The sequence below is a fragment of the Loxodonta africana genome, chromosome 7 (genome assembly GCF_030014295.1).
Source record: "Loxodonta africana isolate mLoxAfr1 chromosome 7, mLoxAfr1.hap2, whole genome shotgun sequence".
NCBI lineage: Eukaryota > Metazoa > Chordata > Mammalia > Proboscidea > Elephantidae > Loxodonta > Loxodonta africana.
The window spans coordinates 2,160,453-2,187,817 of record NC_087348.1 but is presented as its reverse complement, the minus strand read 5'-3'; the positions used below and the strand labels follow the sequence as shown (position 1 = coordinate 2,187,817).

At 61.8% G+C, this 27,365-nt stretch overlaps 1 long non-coding RNA gene across 1 annotated transcript; it reads left to right on the top strand.

Moving 5' to 3' along the window:
* The first annotated feature begins 5,290 nt into the window (after nucleotides 1–5,290).
* Nucleotides 5,291–7,879, top strand: LOC104847164 (uncharacterized). The gene is made up of 5 exons (XR_010322367.1): nucleotides 5,291–6,580; nucleotides 6,657–6,794; nucleotides 6,875–6,988; nucleotides 7,080–7,207; nucleotides 7,302–7,879. It is a non-coding gene; the product is annotated as an uncharacterized LOC104847164 (long non-coding RNA).
* Nucleotides 7,880–27,365: the final 19,486 nt, after the last annotated feature.

Below are 27,365 nucleotides of genomic sequence, written 5' to 3'. Positions count from 1 at the left end.
CTATGCCTCGGTCCAATCCCTGCACCACGATCTGGGCCCCCTCAAGCTCTGGCCAGGATGTGCCTGGATATGTGCTTCCCCCAATGCAGTACCATGGGACCATCCAGGAGCCCACGCACTGTCAGGGAGTCTACCCCAGGACCCCAACACTGGGTCACCTAGAGAGAAGGACAGAAGTTGGGGAGTTGAAAGGAGATACTTGGAGAAATGAGTGGTCCCATGTACTCTGGGGCAGATCAAGACGGGAGCCTGGGTTAAGGGAGTCCTGCGTGCACAGGGTGCTGCCTGCCTTAGTGAATTTCTGGGGTCTCCTCAGACTTGGGGAACAACGCCAGTGTGATCAGTTCACTCCCAGGGCTGTGCAGTGATGGGCTGTGGGTGTGGGGACAGAAGTGGCCGCGAGGCGGCAGCACAGACCACGGATTGCAGCCCCAAGGCCCAGGGTTCGCTCGCGGTCATTTCCCGGGTCCGCAAGGTGGGTGCCGCAGTGGTTCACGAGGGTGCTCAGGGGTGAACGGGATGCTCAGGGATGGCTGCCTTCTGGGGCCATATCGCGTCCCATCATCCTAGGCTTTCCACAGCCATCTCCATGCACCAGGCCCCCAAAATCTGCACCTTTAATTGGGCCCAGGGCTACCTCCAGGGCTTGCTCAGAGCTCCCCACACCCAAAGAGCCAGCCATTAACATCTTCATTCAATTGGTGTTTCAGATGCTAAACAGCTGTGCTGTGCTCAGCTGCCAGAATCGCCCCAGGGTACCTGCCAATGCGGAGTGCAGACACCAATGTGGGGCACAGCGGACACCCTGTGAGCTGGGGCTCAGCATAGGGCTGGGGTACCTGTCAATGCAGAGTGCAGACACCAATGTAGGGCACAGTGGACAACCTGTGAGCTGGGCTCAGCATAGGGCTGGGGTACCTGTCAATGCGGAGTGCAGACACCAATGTGGGGCACAGTGGACACCCTGTGAGCTGCGGCTCAGTATAGGGTTGGGGTCCCCGTGGAGCGGGTCCAATCCTTGCATTGCGCTCTGGGACCCTTGAGCTCTAGACTGTGTGCTTGGGTGAAGGTGAATTTCCCCAGTGGGGCAACTTGGGGCGACCCAGGAGTCCACCCACTGTGGGGGAGCCCACTCCGGGGACCCCAACATTGGGTCATGGCCCCCCTCACCTAGACAGTACAGAAGTTGGGGAGTTGAGAGGAGACACTTGGGGAAATGAGGGGTCCCCCATGCCCTGGGGCGGACCACGATGTGAGCCTGGATTAAGGGAGTCCTGGGTGCCTTGGCACAGGAGGATTTCTGGGGTCTGCCTCTCAGACTTGGGGTCTGATCCCAGTGCACCCAGCTCCCTCCCAGTGCAGCAATGGGCTGTGGGTGTGGAGATAGAAGTGGCCGCGAGGCGGCAGCACAGACCATGGATCAGCCCTGAGGACGAGGTTCACCCGCAGCAGCTTCCCGGGTCCGCCAGGTGGGCGCCGCAGTGGTTCACAAGGGTGCTCAGGGAACGGGCTGCTTCTCTGAGCTACTCCCGGCCGCCCCACCAGCAGTCCCGTCACCCTAGACTTTCCAGCCCCAGCTCCAGCACCAGGCCCCCAAAACCTGGACTTTTTATTTAGTCCAGGGCTGTCTCCAGGGAACATTCAGAGCTCCCCACACCCAAAGAGCCAGCCATTAACATCTTCATTCAATTGGTGTTTCAGATGCTAAACAGCTGGGCTGCGCTCTGCTGCCAGAATCGCCCCAGGGTACCTGCCAAGGGGCGGGGGGGGGGGCATCTGTAAATGCAGGGTTCAACTACCACTGTGGGGGAGGGCAGTGTACACCTGGTGAGCTGTGAGTCTGTAACGGGCTAGGGTCCCCATGGGGTAAGCGAGATTTATGGCTGGATCCAATCCCTGCACCTCACTCCGGGACCCTTGTGTTCTGACTAGCGTCTGCCTGGAAAACCACTTCCCCAAGAGGATGCCCAGTTGGGTTGTGGAGTCTGGCCTAAGACCCAAACATTGGGTCTTGGCCCCGCCTCAACTAGACAGAACAAAGGTTGGGGAGTTGAGAGAAGATACTTGGGGAAACAAGGGCTGCCCCGTGACCTGGGGTGGGCCATGATGGGAGTCAGGGTAGGGAGTCCTGGGTGCCTTAGTGCCCGAGGATCTGGGGTCTCCCCCTCAGACTTGGGGTCCGACTTAAGCGCACCTGCTCCCTCCCAGTGCAGTGAAGAGTTGTGTGTGTGGAGACAGAAGTGGCCGCAAGGTGGCATCCCAGACCATGGATAATAGCCCTGAGGCCAGGGTTTGCCCACGGCAACTTCCCGGGTGTGTTAGGTGGGTGCCGCCGCCAGGCAGGCACTGCAGTGGTTCACGAGGGTGTTCGGGGACCGGTGCTCTTCTGAGCCACTCCCAGAACCCTCCCGGGGCCATATCCACATCCCACCAGCAGTCCCATCACCCTAGAATTTCCACCCCCAGCTCCATGCACGAGGCCCCCAAAACCTGGACTTTTTGTTGAGTTCTGGGCTGCGTCCAGGGAATGGTTAGAACTCCCCATGCCCAAAGAGCCAGCCATTAACATCTTCATTCAATAGGTATTTCAGATGCTAAACAGCTGGGCTGCCTTCTGGCGCTGGGTCACCCCAGGATACCTGTCAATATTGCTGCACCTCCAAAGGTGGGGCACACCTGTAAATGTAGGGTGCAGCTACCAATGTGGAGGGGGGGAGTATATACCTGGAAAGCTGCGGAGTCTGTAAGGCGCTAGGTTCCCCGTGGGGTAAGCGCACTGTATGGCTGGATTTAACGCCTGCATCTTGCTCCGGGACCGTTGAGCTCTGGCCAGCGTGTGCCAGGAGACACACTTCCCCAATGGGGCACCTGGGGTCCACTCAGGAGCCCTTGCACAGTGGAGGAGTCTACCCCAGGACCCCAACATTGGCTCACTTAGAGAGAAGGACAGATGTTGGGGAGTTGAGAGGAGATGCTTGGGGAAATGAGGTGTCTCCCATGCCCTGGGGTGGATCTTGACAGAAGCCTGGGTTAAGGGAGTCCTGGGTGTACAGGGCGCTGTCTGCCTTAGTGCAGGATTTCTAGGGTCTCCCCCTCAGACTTGGCGTCCTACCCCAGTGTGCCCGGCTCCCTCCCATGGTTGTGCAGTGATGGGCATGGGTATAGAGATAAAAGTGGCCGCGAGGCGGCAGCATAGACCACCGATCGGAGTCCTGAGGCTGGGGTTCTCCATAGCAACTTCCCGGGTCCGCCAGGCGAGCACCGCCGTGGTTCACAAGGGTGCTCAGGGAGCCAGATACTCCCCCAAGCCACACCTGGCTGTCTCCTGGGGCCATATCTGCACCCCACTGGCTGTCCCGTCACAGTAGACTTTCAACCGTCAGCTCCAAGCAGCAGGTCCCCAAACCTGGACTTTTTCTGAGCCCAGGACTGCCTCCAGGGAATGCTTAGAGCTCCCCACATCCAAAAAAAAAGAGCCAGCCATTAACATTTCGTTCAATCGGTGTTTCACAGGCTAAAGAGCTGTGCCCTGCTCAGCTGCTGGGATCCCACTGGTAGCCCCAAGTACCCACCAATGTGGGGTGTAGCTGCCAGTGTGGGGCACAGTGGACACCCCATGAGTTGGGGCTCAGTAAAGGGTTGGGGTCCCCACAGGATAAGCAAGCGGTATGGCGGGTCCAATCCCTGCACCGCGCTCTGGGACCCTTGTGCTCTGGCCAGTGTGTGCCTTGAGACACACCCAGTGGGGCGCCCTGGGTCCACTGAGGAGCCCATGTGCGGCAGGGAAGTCTACATACCCCAACATTGTGTCATGGCCCTGCCTCAGGCTGAGGAACAGATGTTGGGGAGATAAGACATGCCCTATGCCCTGGGCAGACGGTGACGGGAGCCCAAGTGAAGGGAATCCTGAGAACGGGGTCCCACTGGAGAGGGAGACCCACGACATGAGACCTCGGCCTGGCACAGGAGCCTTGGCTTCACCTGCCTTAGCTATGGGAGTTTCAGGGGTCTCCCCCTCAGACTTGGGGGCCCACCCCAGTGCGCCTGGCTTCCTCCCACGGTTGTGCAGTGATGGGCTGTGGGTGAGAAGACAGGATGTGGCCGCAAGGCGGCAGCCCAGACCCAATGACCGCAGCCCAGAGGTAGTGGAGGCCAGGATCTGATTGTTACTAAGTCTGGAGTCTGCCTGCGTCTAAGCCTGGGGTCGACCCACGGCCAAGTCTGGGGGTTCGCCCATAGCAAAAGCTACGGATTCGCCTGCGACAAAGGTTGAGATGGCTCGGCAGGTGGCTTTCAGCCTTTTGTGATCCATCCATAGGGCAGAGGGTCTGTCAGAAGTGCACCCCAACTCTGCAGGCTCTTGGGGTGTCAGAGTCAGTGTTTCCAGCCCCACAGCCCCAGGACTTGAGCCTTGCCAGCCTAATGCCACCCCTCCCTCCATGCCAACACCATAGACTAGGCAGCAAACTCTTAGGACTACACATCTTCAATGCCGAGGTGAACCCCAAGAGACGGGAGAGCCAAGAGTGGCCAGGAGGACTCAGCTGTCCTGAGGCTGTTGGTTGGCAATGCCCAGAGCTGATCACCAGAGTGCGCCCGTGAGTCACTAAGTGTGGCGGGGTGGGGGGGTGGTGTTCAGGATTCAGACCGCGGGTCATGGTGGTGGCGGGATTCTGGGGACCCAGCCAGCAACGGGGCTCTGCCCTTTGGAAGCCAGTGTGGCGCTCGGGCCATGAACCTATCAACCCACAGGGGTGGCCTGGCCCACTGACACCCCAGCCGCTTCCCTCACCCAACCCAAGTCCTAACCTCCCACCCACTCTCTGCATGGGAGCCCACGCGGCTTCTCCTTGTGGCCCGGGAGACCTCGCATGAGGTGAGGTGGCAACTGTGGGGCAGAGAACACTCTGCTCTCCACCCCACCAGCCCACTGGGACCCCCTGCCAGGTCCCACGTCCACAGGGTGCCGAGTCTGCCCTTCGGAGCCTGCAGTCTCAAGGGGCAGATGTTCTAGATGCCAGAGGGGCCATTTGGGGGCAATGCCAGGCTGGGTTGAGGGTGCCAAGGTGGGGGGAGGTGCGGAGGACAAGGTCTGGGTGAATTCCGGACGAGTCGGGTGAGGGGAACGCGGGCTGGAACGTCCGGTGGAGGTGGGACCAGAGCTGGGCCCCAAGGACATCACACCTGATTGGCCAGCTAGTCGGGGGCGGGGATTTTGGGCGGAGCTGGTTCAGTTAGAAAAAGCCCGGGCTAGGGCCGAAGAGCAGGGTGCGGGAGGGGGGAGGTGGGTGGGATGGGTGGGGGTAATGGGGAAACTGGGGAAACTGGGGAAGCGGGGGAGCCGAGGGGTAACCAGGGAAGCGTGGAGTACTCGGGGGCAACCAGGGGAAGATGTGGGCAGGAGGTCAGGGAAGTCTGTGGGCCAAGGATCACCTTGGAAGCCTGGAGTCTGGCAGGAAAGATGAAGAGGGGCTAGCTCAGGCAGCACTTGGCCAGCCCAGCGGCTGGAGCACATGTGGTCTCCAGGGTAACATCAGGGCTGGGAGTGCCAGGGCGCCTGAGCTAGGGTTAGACAGCAGAAGGGGGAGCCAGACATTCATCCCGGTCATTTTTGGTTACAGGACGTGGCGGCTGGTTGGACAAAGGGGAGCTGGTTGAGGGTCCAAGTCCGGGCCTGGGGTGTGGAGGTGGTGCCTGCCGGGCCAGCGGGCTCTTCTCTCTCTGGTCCTCGGTCCACTGGTCTTCTGGAAGAAGGAGGACGAGGGTGCCGAGGGCCGGCGAGAGGACGTGGCCAGCCTCCCGGTAGAGCAGCGGGCAAGGCCAGGTGGTAGCACAGGTGACATCTTCTCGGGGGGAGCCGAGAGGGGCAGGCTGGGGGGCTAGGTGGCCGCCCCAGGTGGAAAGGGTACTTTAGAGGGCAGGATGGGCTGCAGCCCCCAGGGAGGTGACAGGTGCCCTGGGGATGGCAGTGCAGCAAGAAGCAGGGATCCAGCAAGTGCGGGAGCAGGCGGGCCCGGGCTGGACAGTAGAAAGGGGACGAAGGGCACAGCGGGGTCCCCAGCCGTCACAGCATCTCACCCACTGCATTCACTCAAGTGGCAGGATCAGGAGTGGCTCTGTGGTGGGCAAGGCCTGCTCAGAGCATCTGAGGGCAGGAGAGCGAGACAGAGGGCGCAGTGCGCAGGGACACCTGCAAAATGGCACCACCGGGAGGGAGGGTCGCCTGGGTGCTGGGCTCCAGCACACCCGGCCAATGCTCTCCACGCGGCACTGCGGCCCAGGGGCTGGTGCGGGAAGGGCCCACAGTGTGCTTGGTGACACTGTATGCCTTAACCGCCCAGTCCCTGGGGCTGGCATGAAGACAGTGCAGTTCCAGGGGAGTCAAGGGCACGAGCGAGGCCAGGCTAGGTGAGGCGGGCGGGGCGGAGTGATTGTGAGCTCTCGGGGGAGGGGGCGTAGAGCATGGCAGGGCAGGAGCAGAGCTGGCGGGCACAGCGGGCACGGCCTGCGCGCCAGGGCCAAGGCGGGCCTTGGCAGGGACAGAGCAAGACCGGCCGCCGTGTGTAGACTGGAGACGAGGGTGAGTGAGCAACCCACCACTGCCGCCCCTGCCGGCCTCTGCCACCCACCCAGCATCCTCTCCTTTCTCCCCACAGCCAGGTCTCCAGCGGGTGGACACAACAGCCAGCCACCATGGAAGGCCAGGCCCCACGTCCGGCAGATGTGCTGAGAAGGACATGACATGGTCCGGTGTGACGACGAGTAAAGGAAGTATGGTCTGGCCTTCCTGGCAGGTGAGCATTCCACCAGGTGCCCTGTCCTCCCACGTCCCCATCCAGACCACCTTTCATCCCTCCACCAACCTTTTCTCTAGGACATTCTCGGCTGGCACCATGGGGCGTGCTGCAACACCAGGTTCCTTTACTTTCCGGAAGGAGTCAACACTCTACTGCTGCTCTCTGGACCCCAGAACCCTCAAAATGACAAGGTGGGGGGTACCGCCTGCCAGGTGTGGGTGTGGGCAGGAGTGGTCGGGGGGGCCAAGGGGCCGGTGGAGCCTCACCCCTGCCATCCCACAGAAATGGTGCTACCCAGCTCATGTCTGGGCCTGGAACCCGGGGACTTCAAGTCCGTCTAGCTCTGACTCGAGAATATGCTGCATTCGGGAACCAGTACTTCACACGGACTCAGGAACAGGCTCTGAAAGGTGACTTTGGGCACAGAGCCCTGGGGGCCCACCCACCTCCCGCCCCTTGCCTGCCCTGGCCCCTCGCCCAACCTGCCATCTCTCTGATCTGCAGGTTAACAGGAAGGAACCCATCGACCACCACCATCGACCACCAGCATCAATGGGAGCAGCACCACACCGCCACCCCACCCACCAGCAACTCCATCTTCATGGCCACACCCTGCCGTGCTCAGGCGACCACCAGCCTCCGTCCTCCCGGCTGGTGCTCCTCCAGCCGGGATGACCCATCACCCCCCTCCTCCTTTTCCTTCTTTCTCTGCCTCTTCTCATTTCCCTTCTTTCTTCTCTTTCCTTGCGCAGGGGACTCAGCCTCCCTGACTCTGCTTCCCCAACCCCAAATCATTTGCACTAAGTCGTTTGCACTGGTCTGGAGTCCTGGACGCCGAGTCTCCTGTGCGTGTGTGAGGGCCACGCGTGTGTCGCCATGGGCGCCCCCGGCCGCCTATCATTCATCTCAGGGGGCGCCTGGGCAGTGTGTCAGGGGTCCCGCCCTCCCCTCCCTAGTCTGGAAGCTCCACAAGATCAGGAGCAAATCCTATATGTTCCATTGTACTCGCTCGCTCGTGTCCCTCCCCATGAGTCGGGCTTCACCAGAAGCCCGGCTCTTCAATAAACACAGTTACAGCAGCACTCAGGGTCTCCATCTGTCTCTTTACCTGGGCGTGTCAGGGCTGGGGGCATGGGGGGGCATCTGAGAGGGGGTGGGGCAAGCGTGGGGACGCAGGGGGAGGGGAGGAGCATATGGTGCTGGGTGGTGGGGGGTTATGGGATAGGGAAAGGGCCTGTGGGGTGGGGCGAGACACATGGAACGGAGTGGGATAAGGGATTCAGGGGAGTTCTGGGATAGGGTGGGGCATATGGGAGGCGACAGGGTTATGGCACAGGGACCGTTACAGGGTGAGGGGCCCATGAAGGCACATGGCATAGGGGAGGGGCCTGGGGGGGGATGGGGGCAATCGTGGAGAGCAGGCGCCTGAGTGGCCCATGGGGCTGGGGAGTGAGGATATCCTGGCAATGAAAGAGGGTCAGGCTCCATCAAAGCCCCTTTGAGCACTGTCCTGCTGCTCCAACGTGACCATCTGCAAAGACACCCCTTGGCCTCCCTGAGCCCCTGGACCCCCATACTAGCCCAGATCTGAAAGCCTGGCTCTGGGGTGAAGGCTGTGGCCCCAAAGCCCAATTTTGGGTAGAAGCTGTGACCCCAAAGCCCGGGTCTGGGGTAGAGGCTAAGGCCCCAAAGCCCAAATCTGGGGTGGTGCTGTGACCCCAAACCCTGGATCTGGGATGGAAGCTGTGACCCTCAAATCCAGGTCTAGGGTGGAAGCTGTGGCCCCAAAGCCTGGGCCTGGGGTGGGGGCTGTGAAACTCCAAAACCTGGGTCTTGGGTGGAAGCTGTGACCCCAAAGCTCAGATCTGGGGTGGAGGCTGTGACCCCAAAGCTCAGATCTGGGGTGGAGGCTGTGACCCCAAAGCTCAGGCCTGGGGTGGAAGCTGTGAGACCCCAAAGCCTGGGTCTGGGATAGAAGCTGAGGCCCCAAAGCCCAGATCTGGGTGGAGGCTGTGACCCCAAAGCCCGGGTCTGGGGTATAGGCCATGGCCCAAAGCCTGGGTCTGGGGTGGAGGTTGTGACCCCAAAGCCCGGATCTGGGGTAGAAGCTGTGACCCTGAAGCCCAGATCTGGGTGGAGGCTGTGACCCCAAAGCCTGGGTCTGGGGTATAGGCCACGGCCCAAAGCCGGGGTCTGGGTGGAAGCTGTGATCCCAAAGCCGGGGTCTGGGGTGGAGGCTGTGACCTCAAAGTCCAGGTCTGGGATGGAAGCTGAGGCCCCAAAGCCCAGATCTGGGTGGAGGCTGTGACTGGTTGTGGAATTGGCTCCCAGGAGTGGCTCCATTTTCAGATGCCTGGAGGGGCTGTTTGAGGGGCTGTGGGGCTGGAGGATTGGGGTCAGTGCTCATCTGCTCTCTGGCCTTTCCCCTCTGTGCTGGGTGCACGGGGGACCACCCCCCATCAGGTGTTCAGGGGCCAGGTGGAGGAGGAGCATGCAGGCAGGTGACATGCCGGTGTCACAGGGTGGCCGTGAAGGGGGACAATACACCAGGGAGGAGTGGGCGGGCACTGGTTGAGGCCTGGCCGGGAAGGTGGTGTGGGAACAGACATCTCATGGAGGTGTGGGGCTGGGGGGAGGAGGGCCGAGGGCTCTGTGGTTGGGGTCTGTGCTGGACTCCCAAGGCTCCATTGTGCCAGAGGCTAACCTTGGATTTCCTCCTGGGGTGCAAGTGTGGCCAGGCCAGGGATCCAGCCCTCGTGGCGCCCCTCTGCCCCAGGAGGCCTCCCCCCAGGCCCCCCAGCCCGTAGCCCCTGAGTGCATGGCATGCAGACCCTGGGGACTCAAGGGAACAGCTCCTGGAAATAGCTCTGTGTTCCTCAGCCCCTTTGGTTTCCCTTCCCACCCTTCCCCCACCCCCAAGCTCTGCACAGTCCGGAAGCTACCTCGCCCAACTGACGAAGACCAGATAGGAGCACTGTCAGAAATACTCGCACTGCTCTGAGAGACAGGCAGCGGGCCAGCACCCTCCCCCACCCTCCCTGCCTGTCCGCTGTCGGGGTCCCTTCTCCACGCGGCCTGGCCTGCTCTGACTCCAGGACCCGCTCCGGCTCTGGGAGCGCTGCTGCTGCTGCCCCACGTGCTCACCCCCCCGCAATGATGGAGCAGTTCCCCACCTGCTTGCCAGTCTCTGGACCTCTGGTTCCCCCTCCCAGGCCCTCTCCTGTCCCCTCTGTGCCCGACCGTGCAGCTGGTCTTGAGGCTGGGCCCAGGGACCACCAGGGCAAACCTACACCCCACTGGGCCAGCCGTTAGGTGAGGCTTTGCTGGAAGCCCCATGTAGGGTGCCTCTCGCCATCTCTTGGTGCATTTCAAAGGCGGGGCTGGCACCCCTCAAGAGCAACACCACATCCATGCCTTGGCTCCCAAGTGCGACGCACCTAAGTAGGGTCTGCAGAGAGTGGCTTGGACAAGCATTACAGTCAGAAGCCGGGTCTATAAACCGCCTTCATCATAAACATGCTCAGCTGGGGGCTTGCAACATAAAAGCCCCAGTTCCCGGGGTGAAGGTGTGTACGGTGGGCCCGGGCACCAAGGGCAGGTGGGAATGCTGGACGGGTCTGGTAGAGGGGGGCGGTGGAGACAGTATTCTGGAATCTTCTTTGCAGGAACGCAGAAGATGTGGTTCCCCTTCAAACAGAAGACAGAGCTGAAACCCTAGAGCTGGAAAGGGGCTTAGGAACTGGGGCCCTGGGAAATGGTGGGCCAGACTCACTGTCGCCATCCTCTGGGGCCGTTCCTGTGGGCACCCGGGGAGGGACACCCACCTGGAGCTCTGAACCCTCTGCCAGTTTCACTTCGAGGTTCAACCCAGGAGCCCCGAAATGCGTTTGCAAAGTGAGGAGGCTGGTCTGGCGTGAAATGGGGAAGGGGCTGCTCCCCATGGCCTCCTGGGGGAGAATGACCTCCACCCGGGGTCTGTGGTCTTGCCAGACCAGCCGCAGACATGTCTACACATACGCGCACATGTGCACATAGACGCACACGTGTGCACACACACATGCACCCTAGGAATACACAGAGGTATGCTCAGGGGCAGTGTCCACACTGGGTGAGCCCATACTTTCTTTGCTTTTTGCAATGGAATGACTGTCCTACTGCTGGCCCCTGGAGCAGTCTGACCAGAGAGGACGTGAGCACCGGAGTACCTGAATACCTGGAGGGGGTGAGGCCCTGAGGCAGGAAACATCCTGCAGAAACCAAACTCAGAAGGAAGACCTGGGGGCACAAAGTCACAGGCCACTCCACAGACAGGTGCTGGGTCCAGTCCTAAAGCCCCGGAGCCTTCAGCCTCGCCCTGGGTGGGCACCTGAGCCATCTGACGCTCGGAAGAGAGGCTGCCCAGGCCCAGAGACAAAGCCCCATGCCTGGGCTTGGGAGCCGCCGGGCTGGAATGTGTTTACTTTCAGCCCAACCTGATTTCCTGCTTTTAAGAAAAGGGGCTTAGAGGGGCCTATGGGACAGGCTCCAGCGCCCCCACCGACCAGCAGGCTTTCCAAATACCCCTGCCCTGAGTGAAGTGTTTGGAAGCAAACAGGGGCTTGAATTTCACTCCCAAACCTGGCACCACGGGGTGGGGGTGGGTGGGAGGGCCAGCAGGGAAGGTGGAGGGAATGGGACATTCCAAACATGAGTGGGATGGCTGGAGGGGGCCCAGGCCTCCAGCCACCTCAGCCAGTGGGTGCCCGAGGCCTCCACACCTGGATGCCCTCACACACCCTGTTTCTGTGCGAAGCTGGGTGTGGGTAACCCCAACCTGGGGGCAGCCATCTGGCTGTGGGCCTGAGCACGTGTGTGTGTTTTTGCATACACACGTGTATACATGTGTGTATATGTAGGTGTGAGGAGGTGTGTATGTGTGGGTGTGTCTGTATTTTATGCATGTGAGTGTGTACATGTGTGCGTTTGTGTGTGGGTGTGTATATTTGTGTATTCGTATGTGTGAATGTGTGTGTTTAAGGGTGTGGGTATGTGCACGTGTGTGTGCATCTGTGCATACACGTGTGTGCCTGTGTGTATGGGGCTCCAGTGCGTATCTGTGTGTCCCTTAGCATGTCTACACATGAGTCCCCGTGCAGCCTGGAGAGCCCAGCCACACTTGGAGCACGTGTGCCCCCGTCATGTGTGTGTCTGCCTGTGGGTCAATACTGGTGGGTTTCCGTGTGGGGTACGTTAGCTGTGCCCTCTGGGCTGCTGGGTATGTCCGAGGCAGGGCGTGTGCCTGTTCAGCATGGTCCTGGCCGTGGGGGTCGGTGTCCCAGGAGGTGGCCGTCAGCACGGCTGTGCGCGTCTGTGTGCCTTTGTGTGGTTTCTTGTCTTGGCACAAATTTGATGACCAAGGCGCACGTTTTCAAAAGGGATTAGGGACAGCAGGGGGCGGGTGAAGGTGAGGAAGCGGAGATGAGGAAACAGGACACCAGCGCTGCAAAGGAAATGAAAGCTCTCCTATGGTGCTGACCACAGTCTGCCCCGGACTGGCCCAGAGGTGGTCATCTCCTCCATATAGTCTCCCTAGGAAGACAGACGGTTTCCTTCTCGCTCTGGGGGGGTGGTATGGAGCACTGCACCACGGACCAGTGACCCATAAGCTAAGGGATGTGGTGGGGGGAGCGGAATGCTGAACCAGAACCAGGCCTGGGGCAAGGGGCCTTCCCCCTCCCCCTGCACCGTCACTCTGCTCTAGTCTCAGTGGGCCTGGCTGACTCCTGTTTTCAGGCCTCCATGTGTGTGTGTTACACCCGACGAGCTACGGAGAGCCTGGGGTACAGGCAGAGACTACGTGACTCCCACAAGGGGAGCGGAAGGTTCTGGAAGGAACAGCGATCGGCTTCAATCTCCCAAGGGCACCAGGACGCAGCCAGGCCTCCGCTGCACCTCCCCTCCTCCCGCCTCCTTCCTCGCCTCCACTCCCCCTCCTCCCCTCTCTTTCCTCTCTCTGGCCCCCCTTCTTCCCCACACCTCTCCCACTCGCTCCCAGGGACCCCACTGGCCCTTTTCCAGGGGGCGAGGAGCCAGCAGGGGCTTCCTGGAAGCCCACCTGCAGGCAGCTTGCTGGAAGGGGACTGCCTCTGGGGCTCCCACCCACCCCATTTCCTAGAAGCGGCCCCGTGGACACTGCCCCTGTCAGCGCCGTCCTGGCAAATAAAGCGGACACTGTGCTTCTTGTCCCCCAGGGCTTTGCGCTCCATCACCGAACACCTGGCCGGATCACTCGGGCGGCGTGTGCGTGCGTGGGAGCCGTGCAGGGCAGGCTGGGACTGTCCACAAACACTGGCCGCCTCCTGCCGCCCAGTGTCCGACAGTACCCTGTGGGGGCCTGGGAACCTTGGTGGGGCCACAGATAGGGCCAGCCGTAACACAGGGTGAGATCCTGTGGGAGAAGGCCCCGGAAGGCGCCACCAGGCTGAGGGCAGGGGGAACAGGCCTGGTATTGCGACACTTTGCAGAAACCAGAGCTTCTGCAGGGGCCAGCAGAGAAGGCCAGATTAGGGGCTCAACGGATTACGGGATGGAGAGCCAGACCCAAGAATTCACCCTGCCTGGGGCGGGGGAGACCACCCGGAGGGCTTTTTGATGTTTTTTTCCTGTGGTAAATAGATCTGTGAGGATGCACTCGCCGTTTCGACGTCTTTCCCATGCATATTTCAGTGACATGTTCACTGTCCTATTCAACCATCACCTTCAACCACACCAGTCAACGTGGAGCCCACTCCAGCTCGGGGCCGCCCCACGTGCGCAGAGCAGAACTGCTCCTTAGGGTTTTCAAGGCTGTGGTCTTTCTGAAGCAGATCGCCAGCCAGCCCTTTCTTCTGAGGTGCCTCTGGGTGGGCTCAAACCATCAGCCTTTCTGTTAGCCAACCAGCACTTAAGCATCGTCACCCGCCACCCAGGACAAGTTCAGTGACATTCATTATGTTCATGTTGTTCCCAAATTGTACTGTCACCCTTGACAGAAGCACGATGTCCCCTAAGCACGGAGCCCCCTTTCCCCGCCCCTCCCTTTGGCCCCTGTGACCACTAATAAACTTGGGTCTCTGTGCACTTGCCTATTCTAGATGTTTCTCGTGAGTGGGGCTGTGCAGTGTTTGCGGCTGACTTCTCCGCTCAGCATTGTGTTCTCCAGACTTATCCACATTGTAGGACAGATGTGGCAGGACTCCATTTCTCTAGACCACCCCAAGGGTTTTGAAGGGGGGTGGCGGCCTTGGGGAGCCTTGACCACAGAGGGGCTGGAAAGTAGAAGGATGGCCCAGTGGGTGTGAGGGCACAGGTCTGGAGTCCCACATCTTGGGGTGGGCCTGCGGCTGGGTGGGCCCAGAGGCTGGGAGGAACACAGCCGTGCAGACTCTGAGAAGATCCGGTTTACTCAGGTGGAGCTGGGAGCACTCTGTCCGTGGGGGGCCCACGGGGCCAGAAAGCACACCCAGGCCAGCGCCCCCCCCCCATTGTCTGGCGGTGACGTCACCCTGTGTCAACATGCTGGGATGGCAGTTTATGGAGCGGGACCACATGGCAGGGCAGCCCAGCTGGCCCACCGCCTGCACCCCACCTCCACCGTACACTGCCCCACTGTCTGGGGGGCTGGGTGTGGGGGCGCCGAGGCGTGCTGGCGCCGCCCGCCCGAGTTCCCGGCACTGCCGCTGCCCCTCCTACGCCGCCCGCCAGGAAGTGTGGGGGGCCCGGCTCCCACCCACTGCCTCCTCCTTCTGGAAAGGAACAGGCCTGGAGACCCCAGGACACTGACTGTGACTTGGTGGGCACAGCGTTGTGTCTCTTGTGGGTCCCTGCACCCTAAGCCCATCTGCCGCTGAGGGCTCCGGAACAGGGGGCTTCTGTGCACCGCCCCCTGCAGGCCAGGAGCCTACCTTTCCCTGTATCCAAGCTCTGCCTGACCACTGTCCTGGCAATGGTGGCCCCATCCCTGTTCTCCAGTCCTGGTGACACCCTGGGAACATGGGCCAACCCCCCAGGAAGCTGGGCTGTGTGCCCCGGTAGCTGGGGCCCCCTGGATCTGCCTACACCTCCTCAAGGGGCTGGTTGCCCCTCAGCAGCTCACCCTGCAAGCCACAGTCCTGGTGAAATCATGGGGGCCCAGCCAGGGCACGAGGGGCCTGCAAGCGATAGTGGCTCAGGAGGGGCCTCCCCTCACCTGGGGCCCCAACCTCCACTCCCAGGGAGCCCTCAGCTGGACTGTGGCCTCCGGAAGGGCAGACCCTTCTCGATAGCCAGCAAAGCGTGAGCCCCCAGAGTTGGGGGGGAAGGGGCCAGCCTCACGCCCTCCCCTGGCCCAGCCCTAGTCCTTGCCACCACCACCCCCAAGCTGCCTGCTGGGGTGAGCTTCTATGTCTGCGCCAACCCAGGGCCCCTGCCCCTTCCAGAGAGGCTTCTGGGGCCCAGGTGGCGTGTTCAGCCCAGGGGTCCTGGGGACTGACTGTAGCTGCTGGGGCGGAAACGCCTTGGCATGCCCTGAAACGGTTGCTCTGAGCAGCCGTGGGGCCGAGGGCCGAGCGGGTGGGGGTGAGAACCAAGGGGCTGGCGGCTCTTTGCCCGAGTCCATCAGCCCTGTCACCAGTGAGCAATGTCCAGCTCTGGGAGGGTCGAGTGAGACAGAGGGGAGATGTGGGGGAAGGATGGGGGAGGAGGGGAGGGACCCCAGAGAAGGAGGCGAAGGAGGAGGAGGAGAGATAAGGAAGAGAAGCAAGGAGGTCAGGGAGGAAGGCAGAGAAAGGGGGGAGAGGGGCAAGGGGGTGTGGAGGGGACCAGGGCGGGGTCCCCCTCAGCTGCCCCCTCCACACTGCAGCGTCCTCTGCCTTTCTGTAGTGCCCCCTCCCTCCCCACAGCCCTTTTGGGATTTGCCCCCCATGACCAAGCTGTGGACCCCTTCCCTGCCACCTGCCCTCCTTTCCTTTGCCAGCCACCTCGGGTGGTCCCTGCCTGGGCAGTCCTCCCCTCCCCATAGGCCCCAGGCAGCCACGGGCTTGAGCTTCGGTCCTCACTGCCCCCGAATGAGGGTGAACGGCCTCACACTGGGACAAAGGGGCAGGGGGCATGTGTGCCAAGAGGGCCCCCCAGGGACTGTTTGCAGAAGCCCAAGATCAAGAGGGTAAGGAGCCAGCAGGGGGCTGAGGGGCAGCCACTAGGGTCAAGGCTGGCCACGGAATTTTGTTGCTGCCCCGAAGGCCCAGCCGTCCCTGGCTTTGCACGTCGTCGGAGAGGGGACATTGCACAACCAGCCTGCCCCAGACTCGGCGGCGCTATGGGATGAGGCTTATCTCACCACCCCTGCCTCTAGCCGCTCCCAAGATTCCCCCGGGCAGGAGGCCGAGAGAGGGTCTCAGGGGGTTAGCACCCACATCCGGGGTCCTGCCATTCTCAGCTTAATCCGGCCAGATTCCATGTGCCGTGTGATGTAGGCGGGCGCGGGCAACCGCCCAAAGGGCCAAAGACCCAAGACAGACTCGTGGACAGATATGGGGGCCCAGACAACAGCAGGGGCGAATTTAGGCTTAGGGTTTACATTCTGTGTGTGTCCCAGGCAAGGGCCCACTGGCAGAGGGAGCCTGGCTGGAAAGGATGGATGCCCTCATGTGTTCCAGAGGAAATGGAATTTCAGATGTTCCAACCTGGCCTCTCTGCTGGGCCTCCACCCCTAGCCCAGCCCGACCCTGCCTGGAGTTCTTCTCCAGCCAGGGTCCCGGGGGTCAGGGTCCTGGGGGTCAGGCTGAGGAAGAGGTTGCATGTGCTGGCTGGTCAGGAGGGCCATATATCCCCCCTCCCATCCGTCACAGACCTATCACCTAGGAACACTGGCCTGGCTTCCTTGGCTCCTCAGGGGCTCCCCCTTGGCTTTGGGAAGGATGTGTGTGCACCCCTCTTTCTGCAGGCGCTCACCTCAACAGACACCGTGGCCACCTCAAGGTGGGAATGGGAAGCTCTGAGTCCACTCACTCTGTCCGTTGCCTGTCTAGACGCACCAAGGGAGCCCAGAGTGGCCCCTAGACCCCCACTGCCTGCTTCAATCTGAAGCACCCCCTTTCTGAGCTAGGCCTGTTGTCAGACAATTAAGGGGGGGATATTTGCACATCTGTCTGGCTTGTCCCCAGAGACCTGGGCTGGCTCCACGCAGTCCTGGCTTCTCCAATCTCCAATCCTATTGGCCTTTGTGGGTTACTCCCGCATTCCAGCAAGCCAGGGCTGCAGGAAAGGCTCCTTAGCTTTGCCTCACCGCCCCCACAGTGAGAGGGGGAGGCAGCCCACCCTCACGCTTCCACCCAGCGCCAAGGCCCTTCACTTTCAAAATGGCGGCAGGAAGGTCCTTGGGAGGCTAATGGTTTGTGCTCCGTGGTAACCAGAAGGTTGGCGGTTTGCACCCACCCAGCGGCACCGCAGGAGAAACAGACCTCAAGATCTGCTTCCGTAAAGATTACAGCGGTTCTGCCCGGTAACAAGGGAGCCTTGGTGGCGCAGTAGTTAAGCACACGGCTGCGGACTGAGGGATCTGTGGTTTAAACCCACCAGCTTCTCCTCAGGAGAAAGATGTGGCAGTCTGCTTCCTAAAGATTACAGCCTTAGAAACCCTATGGGGCAGTTCTACTCGTCCCCCAAGGTCGCTACGAGTCGGAGTCGACTCTACAGCACACAGCTCTAACACACAGGGTCTCCGAAGTCGTAAATCAACAGCAAAATGGTGGCAGGGCCTCCAGGGCCCGGGGACAGAGGAAGGGCGAGCTTGCATCTCAAGGTGAAGAGGGGTGACGTTTCTCTGAGGACCGGAGCCTCTGGCTCCCCGACAAGCTGGGCCGAGCCCCTGGCAGGGACGGGGAGGAGGCCGCAGATGCAGGAGGGTGTCCCTCACCAGGGGCCGCCTCGAGATAACAGGAAAGGCCTGAGGACGAGGGAAGGAGAGGTCTGGGTGGGTGGGGACCCAACTCCTCCGAGCCGCAGGCGCCCGCAGCCTGGCCGTTGGCGAAATCGTCTGCGCACGTCCGTGGAATCTAGCGACCCGATGGCCTTTGGGTGCGTGCTGTTTTCCTGGTTTTGTTGTTTCCTGCTCCTCGGCTCTCCACCCTTCTCCACCGAGCACATACCATACTTCTTCTCTTTTTTTTTTTTTTTTTTAACTTTAGCTTGTGTTTTCCACAACCCTCCGAAGGGCCAGACACCAGCGTCAGCCTGACCCAGCCCCACCTGTCCTCCGTGGGAAGGGTCACTCAGCCTGGTTCCCTTGTCCCCTGTCCTTGTTCCAGGCAGGGGGTGCCCAAGGAAGGGCAGAGCGGCCCCTGCCCACCTCGGGGTGGTCCGGGCAGCCCTGTGGAAGACTACAGAGCTGCAGGAGGCCAGCAGTGTGTGTTCCCAGCACCTGCCCTGAGACATGGTGCTGGCAGTGGCCCCTCGGGATCTCTGGGGACAGTGGGGTGAGACAGAGGCAGGTCTCAAACGCAGGGTGCTTTGGCCTTCAGCTGCCCAATTGGGGGCATGCTCTGACCGTGGGCCCCACCACCAGGACTGGGTGTCTGTGACCACATTGGACTCAGGAGGCCCTCCTTCAGGACAGAGGACTCGAGGGTAAAATCAGTTCCAAGAACTTACTCCCACGGCACCCCACTCAGCAGATGGGGAAACTGAGGCTAGGAGGGATTGAGTGGTGGTCCTAGGTTCCTGAAGCCAGGAAGGGATTTGAGCCCAGCTGTAGACCGATTACTCTAAGGTTCTGACCACCCTGTGACACTGTGTTTGTGCTGGGGGAATCACCCAAGGTTCCCAAGAGAGAATAGCCTCTTGCAGGAGAAGGCCCACCAGCAGAGAGAGAGTGCCCTGGAGTTAGACAGATGGGCCATGGGGCAGAACTTTCTGGAAGTTGAAGGGCTGAAGCTGCTCTGTCTTGATCCCACCTCTGCCTACCCCCCCCGCCAGCCTAGGTGGAGTGGGCAGCTTGCTCAGCTGAGGACGCCCCCTCCCTCTGCCCTCTGGGGCAAAGTCCCAGGTCACTGACTACCTAATCAGGCAGGCACAGCATGGCTAGCCTACCTGGGGGTCCGCGTGTGCTACGTGGGGAAAGTGTGCTGAGCTGGGGAGGGCTGTGAGCTCCGGGGACACTGCACCACTCAGTCACAGGGAGTGGGCAGAGGGCAGGGTGCAGACAGCAGGGTCAGCACGTGGACCGCCTGTGGGGCTCGGGAGGGGGAAGAAGGGAGAAGGGAGGGCGACCCCTTCCACCATCTCCTGGGAACCCTGAGCTCAGGTGGCCTGGGAAACATGGGGCTGGTTATCCATTCCAAGACAAGGTGCCTCACTGCCCTTCTTCGGGCCTGGTGCTCAGAGTGCCTGGCTGAAAGCTCCCAGAAGCCTGGGCCTCCAGCGCCCGGGAGAGGCCTTGGCGAGGGCACTTGGAAACCTTGCCCAATGAGGGTCCTGTACCACCTGTCACTGCAAAACAAACTGCAGTGGAGGCAGGGGCCTCTGCTCCCAGAGCCCAGAGTGGGCAGAGGGAGAGGCTGGAGCTCACATGGGGTAGGGAGGAAGTGGGGCTGGGCAGCTCCCCACCCGCACCCAGCCCAAGCAGCCCTGACAGCAGGAGGGAGTTGGGAACAAGTCAAAGCCATCTAGGACCTGCAGGTTTACATGACTTCTGTCCTGTTCTGGTGCCAAGGGGCTGTGGGGGGCGGTGCCCAGCAGCTAGAGCCATGGGGGCAAGGAAGACCCCAGGAACAGGGCCATCAGGGCATTGCAGCAAAGGTGTTTTTTGTTCAATGATGTTTTTAGGAAAAACAGCCTAGAACTTGGAGAGGCCTGCAGCTGTCCACACTCCTGGTCCCTGCACAGCACCTGGCTGGGGTGGGCCTGGGGGCTCCTGGCAGCACATGCCGTCTGGGCTCTGCTCCTATTCTTGCTGTGGGCCCAGCGAGGCGTTGACCCTACACTGTTGCCCTGGCCACTGCTCACATGTGGGATGGGGCTGTCCCTGGCCAGCCAGCCCCAGGCCCTCCTGCATGGCATGTGCTTCTGGCCTTGGCACCTCTGCCCCTGCTGGGCCCAGGCCCTCTCTTCTCCCCCACCTACAGGAAGCCCTCTGTGGACACTTGGTTTCCCAGAGCCCAGTAGGGCTGCTCTGGCTGGGCAGTCAGAAGGGGCTTGGAGGACTCTGTCCTCTGCCGGGGGGCCCTTCTCCACTCTCCCCCTCTACCCACAGTGAGGGTCCCCAGCTCCAGAAGCCCCTTTCCCCTGCCTGCATGCAGGGAGAGTCCGAAGTGCCCTTGCCTCACAGCCTTGCAAGCAGTGGTCGAATGGCGGGGCCCCACGGGGGAGCGGGCTCCATGGCCCCTGCCCCAGATGGCCGTGGGACCTGACCCCTGCCACGCGCCTGGGCCCTTGCACCCGTCTGGTAGCACGTGGTCCACCTCATGACTTCCACCCCCAGCCAGGTGCTGGTCAGGAGACCGACTGGAATCTGAGAGGGGCCTGGGGCTGCTGACTGCCCTCCCACCCCCAGCCCCACACGGCTGGAGCCAGTTCCAAATCCCGCCTCAAGCTCTCCCCACCAGGCTCTCAGCCCTTCCGTGTTCTGAGAAGAGGCTTGTTTGCCCACAGTCTGTCACGTCTGTCAGGGTGTTGTGACAGGGGGCTGGGGTCCAGCCGAACCACCATGCGGAGGTGCGGAGAACCCCCACCAGTGCCTGCCCGGGACACTTCTGTCAAGCCCACTTCTGCCCACCACAGACCCTGGGGAGATGGATGTTGTCCAGGGGTCCTCCTTGTCCATGTGGGGTCCCAGCCAGGCGGCTGCCCCAGGCCTGGGGTTGGGGAGGGGAGGGGGAGGTGCTGACTTGCGGCCAACCCCAGCTTCCTGTTTGGCAGCCATCTGGCCTTAAGACCAGCAGGTCCCGGACTTCAAAGGCGGGAATTGTATCGAATTAAGTATAAATGAATCGGCCGCATGTGGCTTGCATTGCCCCCAAATTATCCTGCTCAGGCTCCATGGGGCAGGCAGCAGGGAAGAGCCTGGGCTGGGGAGCTGGGAACCCTGGGGAGGCCAGGTTGGGGTGTGAAGAAGCCCTTCCAGGGGAGCCCCACGCTTGCCTCCAAAATGAGTGGCGCTGTGGCCAAGCTGCCATGCCCCTGCCCTGTGCTGAAGCCCACCCAGCCTTGGCGTGTGCCCAGGGGGGTGCCGCTGACCGAGGCCAGGAGCTCTGGCCCTCTAGACCCTCTGGAGCTCTAAGGTGCCCCTCCTGGGTGGTCTTGCCACCAGGAGAGTGCTTTCGCACTCCCCGGGGAAAGAGCAGGTTGCCTTGAGGAGAAGGAGGGGTGAAGGCAGCCACAGGGCCGCAGAGCGCCGTGCTGACCCTTTCTGCCCCTCTCCTCAGCCCCGAGGTGCCAGGAGCTGTTACATGTGAAAAGGCAAGGGTATTGCCTCATTTTCCAGGACAGATTAGAAGGTTCCAGAAGGGAGTGAGACAGCTGGATGGAGGGGAGCAGGAGGCTGAGGGGAGGGGGGGCAGTGAGGCAAGTGGGGACCGTAGGAAAGGCGCGCAGAAGCCAATGACCCAGGGTCGATGTCTGCACACAGCCTCTCTCATCTGCAAAGTTAGCTCAGCAAATGCCAGGAGCCAAGGGTCGGGGGACACGCTATGGGGCGGGCCACCCCACAGCCCCCTGCTGGCCTCTGCTAACCCTGCTCTCCCCCTTCCAGGGCCAGTTCACGAGGTGCCCCTTTGGGACCCAAAGTTCCAGGAAGCCTGTGTCCACAGCCCACCCTGGGGCACCTTTGACCCACTCCCCCGCCCTGGGACTGTTAGTCTTCCTGGGGGCTCCTGGGGCCTGTGTGAGCCCTCCTTCCCCCATCTCTGTTCCTATGACTCTGGAAATGGACTTGGACCTGGGGAGGGGGGAGCGGCTGGGTGGGCAGGGGTGGGAGGCAGCTGTAATCTCATTATCTCCGAGGCCTATGGTTCTGCCTGCTTGCGCTGGGCAGGGGAAAGCCAGGCTGCAGGGCCTGACTTCATTACCTCAAGTTGGCCGGCTAGGGGGTGGCTCTGGGACCCCAGGAGAGAACAGTGAGGGAGTATTAACGCCGGAAGGGGCCAACCCTCCCAGGCCAGGCGGTGGGGGGAGGAAGGACCCCCCCGTGACCCTCCTAGCAGCTGCTCCTGGCTTATTGGGGCTCACTCCCCTTGGTGTGAATATCCACGGTAATAAATCTGGAGAGCTTAGCCCAGGGGGGCCACAGACCTGTCAGACGACTCCAAGCTGCAGGGACAGCTGCTGCCCAAAGGGTTCTCCCCGCCCACCCACTCTGGCCCCCCACCCTGGGCTCCTGGCCTTGTGGGGGACTCTTGACCCCAGGAGGGGAAGGCAGACAGCAGCATAGATGGTACCGGTCAACACAAGTGCTGGTCATTGGGCTGCAGAGACCCCACCCCCCAACAAGCTCACTCCATTCTCCTGGACCCCGTTTGCAGAGAGGGGCCGGAGGCCTGGGGGGCATTTGTCTGAGTTCACCCTACAAGCTGCTGTGGCTGCAGGGCTAGGATGCATCCCCCCTACCGCCCCACCCCAGTGCGGGGGTGGGGGGTTCAAGGCCGTGGATTCGAAGCTGGGAGTGGGGGCAGACTGACAAATGGGGACAGCTGCCCACCCGCGACCCCTCCTGGACAAAGCTCCCCCTTCCTGAGCTGGAAGTGGGCCACCTATCAGTCACATCCCCCACCAGCGCCCACCACCCATACCCCTCCACCTAATCCCTTGCCAGCCTCTCCCGCTGAAGCCAAGCCTGGACACATTTCCCACATTCTCAGGCCCCCATGCTTCCTCCTCAGATTCCTGGCACCCCCGCCTGCCCGCCTGGGAAAGGCTGCCCCCCACTTGTGCTCTGTGCCGGGGCCTCGCTGGGCTGGCCAGAGGGGAGCAGCTGTGAGGCCGGGGTGCCAGCAACAAGAGCCCCGATTACAGGCCGTCATGGGAAAACAGGAGGGAACACTACCCAGAGGCCTCCTGCGTCCTCCTGGACTGGGCCCTGGGGTCTTGGTGGGCTGGCAGGGGCACAGATGGGACTGCTCACAGGGACCACGTGTGCCCTGCAGCTGAGGCCTGGGCCAGACACGTGCGACTGCAGGGCCGGCTACCTGGCTCTCGCACAGATACCAGCACATCTGGCAGGAAGACATTGACAAGGGCCAGCCCAGCCCCATGAGCCTCCCTGCCAGCAGACACACCCAACGTGTGGCAGGGACAGTGCCTAAGATGTCTACTGACAGGCTGGTGGCTTCTATGGGCCCCGATCGCCCCTGGAAAGGACGAGGGTCGGCTAGTGGCATAGTGACGACTCTGGGGCAGGCCAGGGGCCAAGGGGTGGCCTTGGCCAGGAGCACACAGAGGATGGGAGGCACTGGCTCTGATCCCCATTCTCCATGTCCATCTTGGGTTGTCCAGGAGGCCCAGAGGAGAGGCCGTCCTCCACGACGCCGGGTGTGGGGTCAGTGGCTGTAGCCCCTTGCACTGTTAGTAATGCCCAGTCTGCTCCCAGACCCAGCCCAGGGCCCCTTCTCTTGGACACTCCTGTTGCCCGGGGTCTCAGTGCTCAATCAAGAAGCCCACACTCTACGTCTGGATGGTGACACCCTGGGCACTCAGGGGACAGTGCCATCGCTGCACTGACAGTGTCACTTATTGTGGGGTCTTCAGTCTACAGTGAGCAGCTCTTTCCTGCCTGTGGCTTGCAGGCCCCCTCCTGCAGCCTTGACCCTTGGCCACCCCCAGAGCGAGCTGGCCTGTCCTGCTTGTCCAGCCACCCTCCAGCCCCACCCCACAACACAGGCTCCCATCGGCTGACCACATCAGCCCACTTTGGCTCCTCCTCCCCGCAACTCCCAGAGGCTCCTCCTGTATCCGCTGTCTTTCCTCATTCCCATCTATTTTCATAATAGGAATCAGGATTCTCTCCCCTGCTCGCTGGGACAGGACCCCAGGGCAATTGTCCCAAAGTGGCCCACTGAGCGGCCTTCTCCCTGGGTCTGGCCCTTTCCAGCCCTGCCAGAGACCCCACCACCCCCAAGCCACACCTCAGGCCCAGGAGCCATTTGACCTTGCCAACCCTGAGCACTCTCCTATCCCTCTGTCCCCTGCCTACCCTGGTCATTCGTCCATCTCTCCAGCAACACCCGCCTCCCACCGCTCTCCTGGAGGCTACATTTGGGGGCGTCCACCCCGTCCTGCCAAGGCTCCTGGAATCTGCATGGGAGGGGCTTTCACACCTGGTGCACCCCATGGCCCACAGGCAGCTGAGCGGGCCTAGGAACAGGGTGGGCCAAGGAGTGAGGGGTCAGGGTGGGGAAGTAGGGTCATGCCTCCTGGGTAGTCAGGGCTGGCAGGCAGGTGAGGGGACCCAGGGAGGTGAGGAGGCACTGGAACCCCCTGCTCTGGAAGAGCCTGGCACCCAGACGCAGGACGTGCTGCTGGGGCCTGGCCAGAGGGGTGTCCCTTGCTGCCCTGGTCTCAGCCGCAGACGCTGCCCAGCACACAGGACCCAGTCTCTGCCAGTGTGGACACCAGTGACCCCCTTCTACAGCACCTTGAACTTGTCAAACCCCAATGACCCTCGCCCTTCCGGTAGACAGGATGGAAGTTGCAGCTCCTTTTTAGGGAGGAAGCGCAGAAAGGCTGACCATCTCCCCACGGTCTCAGGCAAAGCTCAGGGCAGCCTAGATGGCAGCCGGATGACCCCGTGGGGCTGGTGCAGCTGGAGCCCGCTGTGTGCGTGGTGTGGGTCCTGTGGTCAGGCAGAGCAACTCGGCAGCAGACCCTCCACCTTCTAGCCTCTGGTTGTCATTAGCGGCTTGGGCGGCCGGTCCTGCACCGGGCGAGGACACTGGGCGAGGACATTGGGCACCTGGAGCTCATTATTTTTGAGTGGTCCAGGCTGAGCATGTGCCAGACTGCAGGGGAGCCAGAGAGCATCACCCCCGAGGCTCAAGAACCCCGAGCCTCCCACCCCTTCCCCCATGCCAGCTCTGTGGGGGCTTCAGCGACTTGTAGAGGCTGACCTGGCCCCCTGCCCTTGAACCAGTAAGGGGTGTCTGTAGGGGGATAAGCCCCAGCAGAAGATGAACCAGAAGGAGGGGGAAAAACCTGGAGTTTGGGGCTCAGGAGGGGAGAGATGTCAGACCTCGGCCCTTCCCTATCACCTGGGAGTCCTCTGGGTCCTTCTGGAAGGTAACCTGGGCATTTGCAGTCAAGGACCCCATCAAAGCCCCATCTCTGGCAGATTGGGCAGAGGGTTGGAGGTCTCTCATGGGCCTGCCCCCCACAGGCCTCCAGAAAGCCCCAGCAGAGGATGGAGGCAGAAGGCACAGAAGGGAGCATAGACCAGAAATCAAGGCTACCGGACGCCATGTCCCCAGCTTCCGAGATCCCAGCTCCAGCCACACTACTTATCCTCACGGAAGTGGGGCACTCTGGAGGCCCCAGACCTCCCACTGAGGTGCATCCCAGCAATATCCTGGCTGTAGGGCCAGACGTTGCCCTCAGCCTCTGAAGACTCGCTGGGACATCCACCCTGAGGGTACCATGCACCCTTGGGTTTCCCCCGAAGCGTGGAGGGGGAACCCGCTCCGCGGTCCGAGGGATGACCAGAGTGCAAGATGGCTATGGGGCGAGAGGGGCAGGGCCAGGGTGCGGGCGGGGCTGCGGGCAGGAGGGGCGGGGCAGCATCCTGGAGCTGACCGGAGCTGATGGGTGCTCCTCTTGCCCTGGCGTCATCACTGCCGTGTCTGCCCCACGGAGCAAATATACAGTAAATGAGGTACAAATTAACACGGCCAAGGGAACAGGCAATTCTGCCCTTTCTTCTTAATCCCTTTGGCTTAGGGTTTCCGGGCCTGGACAGCCCGACCGAGGGGAAGGCTGCCCAAGGGCACATGGGCATCCGTCCGGGGACATTCAGGCAATGGCCAATCCCCGGCCGCCCTGACACGCGCCCTGACCGACCGTCTTTTCCCAGCCCGCGGCTGGGGGAACAGCCACTCGGTCCCCAGGTCTGGGCGAGAGGGTCCAGTAGGAGCCATGAGGGGGCCATGCGTCCATGGCCCTGGGGAAGCAAGAGGCAAGGCAAAGACCCAAGACACCTTTCTGCCCCGTCCCGGCCCCCAGCACCACCCTGGGACCACACTGGCCGGGGTCCAGCACAGCCGCCTTCCCACCTTTTCAGCTCGGCCATCCGGCTCTAGACAGGTCAGTTTCAGGACACCCAGCCAGAGGTCTGGGGGTTGAGGTGAGCAAAGAGGGCATCCTAGAAGAGCCCATGAGTCCAGCCTGAGGCACAGGAGGGCCAGGTGAGGCCCCGGTGAGTGTCCCCTCCTTGGCCACTGCTTCCAGGAAGACCTGCTCTGACACCAGCCCTTGGGTTCTGAGAGCCCCTCCAAGTCTCCGACAGGAGGACCCCCACCAGAAGTGCCCCCCAGCCCCATCTAATTCCAGCTGCTTCCTCCATCCTGGTGGCCCAGGAGATGGGGAGTAAACCCTGTCCCCCAGGAGGCTCCCCAAGCCTTAGGAAGGTGCAGCCCTCATCAGGTAGACCCCTCTGCTACAGCCCTTGCTGTGGATGTCCTGCCATAGGCTACCTGGTCTTTGAGTTAAGGAGGCTTCTCCAGGAGGGAGCTCTGGGTGCCAATCCCCCAATTCCAGCTGCAGCCCCACCAGGCTGGGAGCTTTGACTTGAGCGGATTAATTGTTTAGGGGATCGAAGTCTATAACAAGTCCCGGCCATGGAGCTGGTCACTGTCCATCCTACCCACGCTACTGGCTCCTGACCTGACAATAGGCCCCACATCTGTGGGGTACTTTCTCCCAACCCTTGTCATGCAAGAGGACCTGTCCAGGAGTTGGGGCTCCGGCAAGCTGGGTGGGGTCTGGCCTCCTTGCCCCCAGAGTCTGGGAGCTGTCCAGTCAGGTAGAGCATCCAGGTAGAGTGGACAGCGCTGTGCTTCTAAAGGCTTCTTCCTCCTCTCTTCTAGTTAAATTACTCACTGCTGCTTGGCCTGGCCAGGCTTCCTCTGGCAGAGTCCCCCTCAGAGGACAAGAACTAGCCCCCATGCACCCACCTGTGGCTGTGAGCAAACCTTGCCCGGGGGCCCCCTGCTCAGGCCCCTGCCTTTGGCTGGTGAGAGGCCGTGGCCAGCTCTTGATGTCGTGATGTCCCTGGACCCTCTCCCTCCCAGCTCCCCATGTCCCCCAGATGTCCCCAGGCCCCTGCGTGGGCTGCAATGAGGAAAGAATCCTTCCCTAGGATCCCCAACCCCCCATACACACCTTGCCTACCTGCTTGCCTCCAGCCCCCCAAGCCCCCACCCACCCACCACCCAGCTGGGTCTGTACTCTTGGGCCCTCTGGTGCTAAGACCCCCTGCTGTCTGCTCCAGGGCCACAGAGGGCTGGCGTGATGAGACACCCCGTCCTGGGTCCTATGTGTGGGGAGAGGCCCTGTTCTGTTGGCAGGGGGGCAGTGGGCCTTTCTCTCTCCAGC